Here is a 14,458-nt window from a genome sequence, read left to right on the forward strand (position 1 = left end):
TAGTTTTCTGAATGCTGAGCTTTAAGCCAACCTTTTCACTCTCCTCTTTCACTTTCATCAAGAGGCTCTTTAGTTCTTCTTTACTTTCTGCCATAAGGGTGGTGTCATCTGCATAACTGAGGTTATTGATATTTCTCCTGGCAATCTTGATTCCAGTTTGTGCTTCATCCAGCCAGCATTTCACATGATGTACTCTTCATATAAGTTAAATAAGCAGATGACAATATACAGCCTTGATGTATTCCTTTTCCTATTTGGAACCAGTCTGTTGTTCCATGTCCAGTTCTAACTGTTGCTTCCTGACCTGCATACAGGTTTCTCAAGAGGCAGGTCAGGTGGTCTGGTATTCCTATCTCTTTCAGAATTTTCCACAGTTTGTTGAGATCCACACAGTCAAAGGCTTTGGCATAGTCAATAAAGCAGAAATAGATGTTTTTCTTGAACTCTCTTGCTTTTTTGATAATATAACAGATGTTGGCAATTTGATCTCTGGTTCCTCTGCCTTTTCTAAAGCCAGCTTGAACATCTGGAATTTCACAATTCACGTATTGTTAAAGCCTGGCTTGGAGAATTTTGAGCATTACTTTACTGCATGTAAGATGAATGCAATTGTGCAGTAGTATGAGCATTCTTTGGCATTGCCTTTCTTTGGGATTGGAATGCAAACTGACCTTTTCCAGTCCTGTGGCCACTGCTGAGTTTTCCAAATTTACTGGCATATTGAGTGTAGCACTTTCACAGCATCATCTTTCAGGATTTGAAAGATGGAATTCCAACTCAACTGGAATTCCATCACATTCACTAGCTTTGTTCGCAGTGATGCTTCCTAAGGCCCACTTGACTACACACTCCAGGATGTCTGGCTCTAGGTGAGTGATCACACCATCCTGATTATATGATTTTAGGCTGCCATAATGTTCCCTCTTAACTTCATTCAATATCCAAAGAGTTACAGGGAGTTTTAGAGAAAGGTTTGGTTTACTGGGCTGCACTACATTAAAAATTTTAAGCTTATCACTTTTACCAGAAAGCATCTAAGTCATAAAGGAGCTTATCCTTTTAATTTTATTTTCAAAACCTTTAAATTATTGGAATACACTAAAATATTTAAACCATAGTTTCTAGTTAATATCTTCACAATGAACATATATCATTCTGCCTATTGGTACTTGCCCCAGGAGTTGGATGATACTAAGTTAAATATTGGATTTAATGTTTCTCTTGCAAGTTTTTACTCATTTGGCTTTCAATCCTTAACCTTTATTCTGCTGCTCATTAATATACGCTTCTAGGACAACTTCTATGACTCATCTAAGGGGTTACAATAAATATTGACAATAATCTATCTTTGGATCCTCTCAGGGGTACCTGATGAATCTGTGCAGAGAGGAACTGTTCCTTAGTACTAATGTCAGTTTCTACTGAGAAGAGACCCAACATTTGCAGAAAATAAATATTTTATTTGCAGCTTCCTAGGTGGCTCAGTGGTAAAGAATCCACCTGCCAATGCAGGAGACCCAGATTAGATCCCTGTATTGGGAAGAACTCCTGGAGAAGGAAATGGCCACCCATTCCAGTATTCTTGCCTGGAAAATCCCAAGGACAGAGGAGCTTGGTGGGCTACAGTTCATGAGATTGGAAAAGAGTTGGACATGACTGAGTGACTAAACAACATATACTTTACTTAGCCTAAAACCTAATGTGAGCATCATAAATGCCTTTGCCTTAAAGATAATTTCTAAGTCTTAGAGAAAGGACATTATTTTCATTTCAAATCAAAATATGAAGAGGAACTCCTTTCTTTTTAAAAATCTTTATTGAAATAAAGTTGATTTACATTGTTGTGTTAATTTCAGGTGCATAACAAAGTGATTCAGCTATATATGTATTTTTTAAAAAATATTCTCTTCCACTATAGGAAGAATCATTTTCTGATCTTTACCTCAAACCCCTGCTACCCAACACCACTTCATTCTTCAAGTAAGAGTATATCCCCAGAGGAAGGATAAAATAATTTTCTGCTGCCCTGAATCTCCACCTTTGTCAAGAAGAATAGGAAACAATTAGCCCTTTTCAATTTATTGTTGTTGTTAGTAGATATGGAGCTGCCTATATTCCCATAAATTTTTGAGCTGCAGGTGCTCTGAGATGAAATCTGAAATTTTTTTTTGCCCATAAATTAACCTGGAAAGTTCTATCCCAAGATAGTGGCTGTTGTTTATATTAAATCTTTGCAAATCCTAGTTGTCAAAAGAAGGAGAAGAAGGAGGAAGAGGAGGAGAGAGATGGAGCAGGAGAGGGACTCTATCATTTATCTACCTTAGAATCTAGGAAAACAAACAATTGACAGCCCCCTTTTTGTGAACAGAATTAATTAATCCTCAGCTTTTGTGTATGTTTTTGTTTTTGTCTTTAAAAATTTCTGAAAAAAAGTGTAACAAATATTAGTATTTTTGCCACTACTAAGTAGATAGTAAAGAATGGGGAGGAGTAGTTACTAGAGGAAATAGATGAGAACTTAAACGTAGTAAATGCCAGTCATGTACCAGTCACTCTGCTAGCCACTTTTAAAAAAACATTTTAGGGGGCGGTCCTAAGATGGCGGAGGAATAGGATGGGGAGACCACTTTCTCCCCCACAAATTCATCGAAAGAACATCTGAACGCTGAGCAAATTCCAGAAAACAACTGAATGCTGGCAGAGGACATCAGGCACCCAGAAAGGCAGCCCATTGTCTTCGAAAGGAGTGCACTCCAGAAAGAAGAAATCCAGCTCCACCCACCAGAACACCGACACAAGCTTCCCTAACCAGGAAACCTTAAACAAGCCACACATCCAACCCCAGCCACAGCGAGGAACCTCCACAATAAAGAGGAACCACAAACTGCCAGAATATGGAAAGGCCACCCCAAACACAGCAATATAAACAAGATGAAAAAGCAGAGAAATAACCAGCAGCTAAAGGAACAGGATAAATGCCCATCAAACCAAACAAAAGAGGAAGAGATAGGGAATCTACCTGATAAAGAATTCTGAATAATGATAGTGAAAGTGATCCAAAATCTTGAGAACAAAATGGAGTTACAGATAAATAGCCTGGAGACAAAGATTGAGAAGATGCAAGAAATGTTTAATAAGGACCTAGAAGAAATAAAAGAGTCAATATATAATGAATAATGCAATAAATGAGATCAAAAACACTCTGGAGGGAGCCAAGAGTAGAATAACGGAAGCAGAAGATAGGATTAGTGAGGTAGAAGATAGAATGGTAGAAATAAATGAAACAGAGAGGAAAAAAGAAAAAAAATTAAAAGAAATGAGGACAACCTCAGAGACCTCTGGGACAATGTTAAATGCCCCAACATTCAAATCATAGGAGTCTCAGAAGAAGAAGACAAAAAGAAAGGCCATGAGAAAATACTTGAGGAGATAATAGGTGAAAACTTCCCTAAAATGGGGAAGGAAATAGTCACCCAAGTCCAAGAAACGCAGAGTCCCAAACAGAATAAAACCAAGGTGAAACACCCCAAGACAAATACTAATCAAATTAACAAAGATCAAACACAAAGAACAAATATTAAAAGCAGCAAGGGAAAAACAAATAACACACAAGGGGATTCCCATAAGGATAACAGCTGATCTATCAACAGACACTCATCAGGCTAGAAGGGAACGGCAAGACATACTTAAAGTGGTGAAAGAAAATAACCTACAGCCCAGATTACTGTACCCAGCAAGGATCTCATTCAAATATGAAGGAGAAATCAAAAGCTTTACAGACAAGCAAAAGCTGAGAGAATTCAGCACCACCAAACCAGCTCTCCAACAAATGCTAAAGGATCTTCTCTAGACAGGAAACACAGAAAGGGTGTATAAACTCGAACCCAAAACAATAAAGTAAATGGCAACGGGATCATACTTATCAATAATTACCTTAAAAGTAAATGGGTTGAATGCCCCAACCAAAAGACAAAGGCTGGCTGAATGGATATAAAAACAAGAACCCTATATATGTTGTTTACAAGAGACCCACCTCGAAACAAGGGAGACATACAGACTGAAAGTGAAGGGCTAGAAAAGATATTCCACGCAAATAGAGACCAAAAGAAAGCAGGAGTAGCAATACTCATATCAGATAAAATAGACTTTAAAACAAAGGCTGTGAAAAGAGACAAAGAAGGACACTACATAATGATCAAAGGATCAATCCAAGAAGAAGATATAACAGTTATAAATATATATGCACCCAACATAGGAACACTGCAATATGTAAGACAAATGCTAACAAGTATGAAAGGGGAAATTAATAATAACACAATAATAGTGGGAGACTTTAATACCCCATTCACACCTATGGATAGCTCAATTAAACAGAAAATTAACAAGGAAACACAAACTTTAAATGATACAATAGACCAGTTAGACCTAATTGATATCTATAGGACATTCCACTCCCAAACAATGAATTTCACCTTTTTCTCAAGTGCACATGGAACCTTCTCCAGGATAGATCACATCCTGGGCCATAAATCTAGCCTTGGTAAATTCAAAAAATTGAAATCATTCCAAGCATTTTTTCTGACCAAAATGAAGTAAGATTAGATGTCAATTACAGGAGAAAAACTATTAAAAATTCCAACATATGGAGGCTGAACAACACACTGCTGAATAACCACAAATCACAGAAGAAATCAAAAAAGAAATCAAACTATGCATAGAAATGAATGAAAACAAAAACACAACAACCCAAAACCTATGGGACACTGTAAAAGCAGTGCTAAGGGGAAGGTTCATAGGAATACAAGCTTACCTCAAGAAACAAGAAAAAAGTCAAATAAATAACCTAACTCTACACCTAAAGCAACTAGAAAAGGAAGAAATGAAGAACCCCAGGGTTAGTAGAAGGAAAGAAATCTTTAAAATTAGGGCAGAAACAAATGCAAAAGTAACAAAAGAGATGATAGAAAAATCAGCAAAGTTAAAAGCTGGTTCTTTGAGAAGTTAAATAAAATTGACAAACCATTAGCCAGACTCATCAAGGAACAAAGGGAGAAAAATCAAATCAACAAAATTAGAAATGAAAATGGAAAGATCACAACAGACAACACAGAAATACAAAAGATCATAAGTGACTACTACCAGCAGCTCTATGCCAATAAAATGGACAACTTGGAAGAAATGGACAAATTCTTAGAAAAGTACAACTTTCCAAAACTGAACCAGGAAGAAATGAAAAATCTTAACAGACCCATTACAAGCACGGAAATCGAAACTGTAATCAGAAATCTTCCAGCAAACAGAAGCCCAGGACCAGACAGCTTCACAGCTGAATTCTACCAAAAATTTAGAGAAGAGCTAACACCTATCTTACTCAAACTCTTCCAGAAAATTGCAGAGGAAGGTAAACTTCCAAACTCATGCTATGAGGCTACCATCACCCTAACACCAAAACCTGATAAAGATGCCACAAAAAAAGAAAACTACAGGCCAATATCACTGATGAACATAGATGCAAAAATTCTTAACAAAATTCTAGCAAACAGAATCCAACAACATATTAAAAAGATCATCATGACCAAGTGGGCTTTATCCCAGGGATGCAAGGATTCTTCAATATCCACAAATCAATCATTGTAGTACACTACATTAACAAATTGAAAAACAACAACCATATGATTATTTCAATAGATGAAGAGAAAGTCTTTGACAAAATTCAACATTCATTTATGATAAAAACCCTCCAGAAAGCAGGGATAGAAGGAACACAACTCAACATAATAAAAGCTATATACGACAAACCCACAGCAAACATTATCCTCAATGGTGAAAAATTGAAAGCATTTCCCCCAAAGTCAGGAACAAGACAAGGGTGCCCACTCTCACCACTACTATTCAACATAGTTTTGGAAGTTTTGGCCACAGCAATCAGAGCAGAAGAAGAAATAAAAGGAATCCAGATTGGAAAAGAAGAAGTGAAACTCTCACTGTTTGCAGATGACATGATCCTCTACATAGAAAAAAAGACTCCACCAGAAAATTACTAGAGCTAATCAATGAATATAGTAAAGTTGCAGGATATAAAATCAACACACAGAAATCCCTTGCATTCCTATACACTAACAATGAGAAAACAGAAAGAGAAATTAAGGAAACAATTCCATTCACCATTGCAATGAAAAGAATGAAATACTTAGGAATAAATCTACCTAAAGAAACAAAAGACCTATACATAGAAAACTATCAAACACTGGTGAAAGAAATCAAAGAGGACACAAACAGATGGAGAAATATGCCATGTTCATGGACTGGAAGAATTAATATTGTCAAAATGACAATACTACCCAAAGCAATCTGTAGATTCAATGCAATCCCTATCAAGCTACCAACGGTATTCTTCACAGAACTAGAACAAATAATTTCACAATTTGTATGGAAATACAAAAAACCTTGAATAGCCAAAGCAATCTTGAGAAAGAAGAATGGAACTGGAGGAATCAACCTGCCTGACTTCAGACTATATACAAAGCCACAGTCATCAAGACAGTATGGTACTCGCACGAAGACAGAAATATAGATCAATGGAACAGAATAGAAAGCCCAGAGATAAATCCACGTACCTATGGACACCTTATCTTTGACAAAGGAGGCAAGGATATACAATGGAAAAAAGACAACCTCTTTAACAAGCGGTGCTGGGAAAACTGGTCAACCACTTGTAAAAGAATGAAACTAGAACACTGTCTAACACCATACACAAAAATAAACTCAAAATGGATTAAAGATCTAAACATAAGGTCAGAAACTATAAAACTCCTAGAGAAAAACATAGGCAAAACACTCTCCGACTTAAATCACAGCAGGATCCTCTATGACCCACCTCCCAGAATATTGGAAATGAAAGCAAAAATAAACAAATGGGACCTAATTAAACTTAAGATATTTTGCACAACAAAGGAAACTATAAGCAAGGTGAAAAGACAACCCTCAGATTGGGAGAAAATAATAGCAAATGAAGCAACTGACAAAGAATTAATCTCAAAAATATACAAGCAGCTCCTGCAGCTCAATTCCAGAAAAATAAATGACCCAATCAAAAAATGGGCCAAAGAACTAAACAGACATTTCGCCAAAGAAGATATACAGATCATCACTCATTATTAGAGAAATGTAAATCAAAACCACAATGAGGTACCATTTTGCACCAGTCAGAAGGCTGCTATCCAAGTCTACAAGCAATAAATGCTGGAGAGGGTGTGGAGAAAAGCGAACCCTCTTACACTGTTGGTGGGAATGCAAACTAGTAGAGCCACTATGGAGAACAGTGTGGAGATTCCTTAAAAAACTGGAAATAGCTCTTCCGCCGTCGTCGCCGCCATCCTTGGTGCGACCTAGCTTCCTCGGATCTGCCTGAGAGAATCCACTGCCATCTGCCACCATGGTGAACTTCACAGTAGACCAGATCTGGGCCATCATGGACAAGAAGGCCAACATCCGGAACATGTCTGTCATTGCCCACGTGGACCATGGCAAGTCCACTCTGATGGACTCCCTGGTGTGCAAGGCGGGTATCATCACCTCTGCCTGGGCTGGGGAGACCTGCTCCACTGACACCCAGAAGGACGAGCAGGAACATTGCATCACCATCAAGTCAATGGCCATCTCCCTTTTCTACGAGCTTTCAGAGAACGACTTGAATTTCATCAAGCAGAGCAAGGATGGCTCTGGCTTCCTCATCAACCTCATCAACTCCCCTGGGCATGTCGACTTTTCCTCAGAGGTGACAGCCACACTTCGTGTCACTGATGGTGCCTTGGGGGTGGTGGACTGTGTGTCAGGTGTGTGTGTGCAGACAGAGATGGTGCTGTGCCAGGCCATCGCTGAGCGCATCAAGCCAGTGCTGATGATGAACAAGATGGACCAGGCCCTGCTCGAGCTGCAGCTGGAGCCTGGGGAGCTCTACCAAACCTTCCAGTGCGTCGGGGAGAACGTCAATGTCATTATCTCCACCTATGGCTAGGGCGAGAGCATCCCCATGGGCAACATCATGATCGACCCTGTCCTTGGTACCGTTGGCTTCGGGTCTGGTCTCCACGGTTGGGCCTTTACCCTGAAGCAGTTTGCAGAGATGTATGTGGCCAAGTTTGCCGCCAAGGGCGAGGGGCAGCTAGGGCCTGCTGAGCGGGCCAAGAAGGTGGAGGATATGATGAAAAAGCTCTGGGGAGACCGATACTTTTATCCAGCCACTGGCAAGTTCAGCAAGTCAGTCAACAGCCCTGATGGCAAGAAGCTGCCACAGACATTCTGCCAGCTCATCCTGGACCCAATCTTCAAGGTGTTTGATGCAATCATGAACTTCAAGAAAGAGGAGACGGCAAAACTAATTGAAAAACTGGACATCAAGTTGGACAGTGAAGATAAGGACAAGGAGGGCAAACCACTTCTGAAGGCTGTGATGCGCCGCTGACTGCCTGCTGGGGATGCCCTGCTGCAGATGATCACCATCCACCTGCCTTCCCCTGTGACGGCTCAGAAGTACCACTGTGAGCTCCTGTATGAGGGGCCCCCAGACATGAGGCAGCCATGGGCATTAAAAACTGTGATCCCAAAGGCCCTCTCATGATGTACATTTCCAAAATGGTGCCGACCTCTGACAAAGGTCGGTTCTATGCTTTCGGCCAGGTCTTCTCAGGGCTGGTGTCCACTGGACTGAAGGTCCGCATCATGGGACCCAACTATACTCCTGGGAAGAAGGAGGACCTGTACCTGAAGCTGATCCAGAGGACAATCCTGATGATGGGCTGTTATGTGGAGACCATCGAGGATGTGCCCTGTGGCAACATTGTGGGCCTTGTGGGTGTGGACCAGTTCCTGGTGAAGACTGGCACCATCACCACCTTTGAGCATTTCCACAACATGTGAGTGATGAAGTTCAGTGTGAGCCCTGTTGTCAGGGTCGCTGTGGAGGCCGAGAACCCAGCCGACCTGCCCAAGCTGGTGGAAGGTCTGAAGCGGCTGGCCAAGTCGGACCCCATGGTGCAGTGCATCATCGAGGAGTCTGGGGAGCACATCATTGCAGGGGCTGGGGAGCTGCATTTGGAGATCTGCCTCAAGGACCTGCAGGGGGATCACGCCTGCATCCCCATCAAGAAATCTGACCCAGTTGTCTCGTACCAGGAGACTGTCAGTGAGGAGTCAAACGTGCTCTGCCTGTCCAAGTCCCCCAACAAGCACAATAGGCTTTACATGAAGGCATGGCCCTTCCCTGATGGCCTGGCTGAGGACATCGACAAGGGCGAGGTGTCCGCCCACCAGGAGCTCAAGCAGCGGGCCCGCTACCTGGCTGAGAAGCACGAGTGGGACGTGGCCGAGGCCCATAAGATCTGGTGCTTCGGCCCTGATGGCACGGGCCCCAACATCTGCACAGACATCACCAAGGGTGTGCAGTACCTCAGTGAGATCAAGGACAGTGTGGTGGCTGGCTTCCAGTGGGCCACCAAGGTGGGGGCGCTGTGCGAGGAGAACATGCAGGGTGTGCGCTTTGATGTCCATGATGTGACACTGCACGCTGATGCTATCCACCGTGGGGGTGGCCAGGTCATCCCCACAGCTCGGCACTGCCTGTATGCCAGTGTGCTGACTGTCCAGCCCCGGCTCATGGAGCCCATCTATCTTGTGGAGATCCAGTGTCCGGAACAAGTGGTTGGTGGCATCTACGGTGTCTTGAACAGGAAGCGGGGTCACATCTTTGAGGAGACCCAGGTGGCTGGCATCCCTATGTTTGTTGTGAAGGCCTATCTTCCTGTCAATGAGTCCTTCGGCTTCACTGCTGACCTGAGGTCCAACACGGGTGGCCAGGCCTTCCCCCAGTGTGTGTTCGACCACTGGCAGATCCTGCAGCCGCCCCAGTTAAGTGGTGGCAGAGACGCGCAAGCGCAAAGGCCTGAAAGAAGACATCCCAGCCCTGGACAACTTCCTGGACAAATTGTAGGTGGCCTCCGCTCAGCCTGCCATCGGGTGGGACTTGGCGCAGCCCTCGCGCCCAGGGAAAGTGACCACAGCAACAAGCCCCCACATTCTCCATGACACCTCGAGGCTGTCCAGACCCAGTAATGCTCTGCCTGACAGGTTTCTGGGGCCCACTTCGTGCCATAGCTCAACATGAACACTTGATGCCGTTTCTTTCGATATTTATTTCCAGATTTCAGGGGCAACAGAAGTGCCCTTGCAGCAGGGACTTATCTGGCCGGTGGGGATGGGGGAGGGGATGAGACAACCAATACTTTTTTGTTGAGAGGGAAACATAATGTCAAAAAAAATTAAAAATAAGCACATTAAGAGGTTTATTTGGGTAAATGGCCCATAGTGGATTTTCCTCCAGAAAGGGGGAAGAAACAAGCGGGTAGATGTTCTCTTTGGACAGAAGCTAGAAGGCAGGAAACCCCTCCCACACAGTGTCACTGAGCACCTCCAGCTGTATTAGTGCCATTGGAATAATAAACTTGACATGTTGGAGAAAAAAAAAAACTGAAAATAGAACTGCCATATGACCCAGCAATCCCACTACTGGGCATACACACCAAGGAAACCAGAATTGAAAGAGACACGTGTACCCCAATGTTCATCACAGCACTGTTTATAATAGCCAAGACATGGAAGCAACCTAGATGCCCATCAGCAGATGAATGGATAAGAAAACTGTGGTACATATACACAATGGAACATTACTTAGCCATTAAAAAGAATTCATTTGAATCAGTTCTAATGAGGTGGATGAAACTGGAGCCTACTGTACAGAGTGAAGTGAGCCAGAAAGAAAAACACCAATACAGTATACTAACACATATATATGGAATTTAGAAAGATGGTAACAATAACCCTGTATGCGAGACACCAAAAGAGACACAGATGTATAGAACAGGTCTTTTGGACTCTGTGGGCGAGGGCGAGGGTGGGATGGTTTGGGAGAATGGCATTGAAACATGTATATTATCATATGTGAAACGGATCACCAGTTCAGGTTGGATGCATGAGAGAGGGTGCTCGGGGCTGGTGCACTGGGATGACCCAGAGGGATGGGATGGGGAGGGTGGTGGGAAGGGGTTCAGGATGGGGAACACATGTACACCCGTGGCAGATTCATGTCAATGTATGGCTAAACCAATACAGTATTGTAAAGTAATTAGCCTCCAAATATATAAATAAATAAAATATTTTATAACTGTGTGGCTTTTTATGTTATTTTTATATTTTGGCTGCACTACACAGCATGTGGGATCTTATTTCCCTGACTAGGGATCGAACCCTTGCCCCCTGCGTTATAAGTGCGGAGTCTAAACCCCTGGACCACCAAGGAAGTCCTTAGCCACTTTAAAAAAAATTTATAGAGATATAATTGACACAGAATAAACAGGTCATAATTAAAGTGTCCATTTTGATAAATTTTGGCATCTTTACACACTCATGAAACCATCACCACAATCAAGATAATATTCATTACCATTCACTCCCAAAGTTTCTTCATGAACCTTTGACTCTGTCCCCCTCCTCCCTCTCCTCTTCTTCTCCTGCTCCAGGCAATCATTCTTCTGCTCTGTGTCACTACTGATTAGTTTCCGTTTTCTAGAATTTTCTATAAATGGAATCATGCAGTATGTGCTTTCATTTGTCTGGTTTCTTTCACTCAGTATAAATATTTTGAGATTATCTAACTTGTTATATGTATCGATAGCTAATTCCTTTTTAGTGCTAAGTAGTTTCCCATCACATTTTGTTTACCCATTCAGCTGGTGATGGGTATTTGAACAGTTTCCAAGTATTGGCTATACAAATAAAGCTGCTATGAACACTTTTATACAGGCTTTTGTGTGGAAATATGCTTTAACTTCTCTTGGGTTAAAGCAGTGGAGTGGCTAGATCGTAAGTTTGAGTTTGATTTTTTTAAAGAAATCTCAAAATATTTCCCAAAGTGGTTGCACTGCTTTTTAAATTCCCACTAAAATTGTAAAACAAAATTGCAATTTTAGTGAGTGTGAAGAAGTAAATGGTAGTTTTAATTTACCTTTCTCTACTGACCAATGAGATCTGTCACCTTTCCATGTGCTTGTTTGTTGTGGGTATATCCTCTTTGATGATGTGTCTGTTCAAATGGTTTTATCATTTTCATTAGTTTTTTTTGTTTGTTTGCTTTGTTTTATTATTTGGTGCTGAGAGTTCTTTTCTGTACTTCTAGCATTCTGTATTTTCTGCCATTCTCTGCATTGCCCTAGTTCCTTTATGTAGAGAATGGTGTTAAGAGACCAAAGTCCAGGCTCAGCTTTTAAAAAATTTCCACTGTTTATCATCTTGCAAATTATTATGGATTTTGGATCCAAGTCTTTTATTTGGATACAAGTCTCATACGTTTTACAACTCTTTTCTCCTAATATATGGCTTGTCTTTTCACTCTCTTCACAGTGTCTTTCAAAAGCAGAAGTTTTTATGTTTGATGAAGTTAAATTTACCAATATTTTTATAAGTGTGTTTTGGGGATTGTATCTAAGAAAAGTTTTACTACTAAAAGTTTTTTTTTCCTCTCTTCACTTAGAAAAAAGTTCGAACATACAAAAATGTTGCAAAAGTCAGATAGCATAGAGTATACATGTATAACCTTTATCTACCTTCACCTCTTTTTGACATTTTATCTCATTTGTCCCTCCTTCTCTCTCTCCCGCTCCTTCCCTCCCTCCTCTATTTCTGTCTCTGTCTGTCTCTCTCTTCCTATCCATTCTTCCTAAACCTCTTGAAAGTAACTTACATACATCATGTCTCTTTACCACTAAATACTTCAGTGTATGACTCTATAGGGAAGTCACCAACTTCATGAATTTCCATTGATATGCTACTTTTATCTAATCTAACATCCATATATCTATTTTGCACTATTTTTGGCTTACTTCATAACACACTTTATAGTATTCCCCTTCCTCCAGGGCAGAAGTTAGTCTAGGATCAGGTATTGTAAATGGTTGTCATGATTTTTAGCCTCTTTTAATCTGGAACATTCCACAGGCTGTCTTGATTTTATATGACATTGACATTTTCAGTATTTCTTTCTGGGGGAGATTTTGTCTGATCCATAATTAGATTCATGCTGTGCACTCTAGGCTTGAATACTACATCAGTGCTGTAATCTTCTCAGGGCATCACATTGAAGGCACACAATGTTCATCTGTCCATCAATAGTGAAGTTAATGTTCATCACCTTACCAAATAGTTGTCCAGTTTCCTCACTATATAATTACTACTTTCCCCCTTGCAACTGGAAAGCAGTCGGTACAAAGACATGCTAATTCCATGCAAATATCCTGCTCCTCACCAAAATTTCCACCTAGATTTACCATCCATTGATTTTCATTTTATCCAATATTCATTATGATGCTGACAAAATACTAACTTTTCAACTCCAGCACCTTGTCCACATTTACCAGATAGCATTTGGTATTCAACTCTTGGCAACAACTATCCCTTCTCCCTGGTTATTTATTATTGATAGGACCTCATCATTTCCTACTTTTTCCACAATGGTTTATAATTATTACTTAATTATCATCATGCTCAGATTGTCCCAGATTTGGCCAGTGGGAGCTCATCCGAGTCAGCTTCTGTGTCCTTGTGACACATTCCCTTTATTTTTTGAGCACTTCATTGCTTTCTGTTATGACAAAATGTCCCAGGCTCATCTTGTACCTTCTCTGTCCTCACCCCCAAAGCAGTCATTTCTCTCTGTTAATTCCCGTAGGTGGAGACTGATGTTAGAGACCAAGATCTTGGCTCAGATTTCCAGTATTTATTACCTTGCAAATCATTAGTTTATAAGTGTAAGTCTACATAGTGAAATAGTGCTAAACAGCTGTTTGGAGAATTACTGGCCTAATATGATTGTATCACTTTTACTCTAAATTATATCTTAAACATTTGTTTTCTAAGGTAATGCCATTAGTCTGTTGACTGCAATGCAAATCTGAGCACAGAATTTGAGAAAGCAGAGCTGCAAGACGCCTTGGTGATCAGCTACCTCATTTTAAAAATGAAGAAACTGAGTCTCAGACAAGATAAGAGTGTTATCTAAGGTCATAAAATCAGCCAATAGAAGCTATCATCTGATTTTTATCCAGTGCTATTTTCATGACACTACATTTACATCTACATTTTCTTTCACCAAAAAGTTAAGAAATGGTAATCATACAATATTTTTAAATCAAAATACTTGAATAAAGGAAATTCCTGTGAATTTTAAGGTTCTACAAGGACTCTAAGAATAGTTAATAGTTAATACTTTGGTTCTAGTCTGGGTGAAACTCTCCACCCGGGGGTCAGCATTAAGCACAATTTCTTTAACAACTTTATCAATGATTTCAAAGAGGAGGGCAGCTATTCATCAGCTTTGCAGCTTTTAGAAAACGTAAGTCCAGAGCTAGAA

The 14,458-nt window shown here is 40.8% G+C and overlaps 1 pseudogene; it reads left to right on the plus strand.

Annotated features, from left to right (window-relative positions):
• The first annotated feature begins 7,373 nt into the window (after positions 1-7,373).
• LOC136154119 (elongation factor 2 pseudogene) lies at positions 7,374-9,988 on the plus strand (annotated as a pseudogene).
• The last annotated feature ends 4,470 nt before the right edge of the window (positions 9,989-14,458 follow it).

The sequence above is a fragment of the Muntiacus reevesi genome, chromosome X (genome assembly GCF_963930625.1).
Source record: "Muntiacus reevesi chromosome X, mMunRee1.1, whole genome shotgun sequence".
In the NCBI taxonomy this organism is placed as follows: Eukaryota; Metazoa; Chordata; class Mammalia; order Artiodactyla; family Cervidae; genus Muntiacus; species Muntiacus reevesi.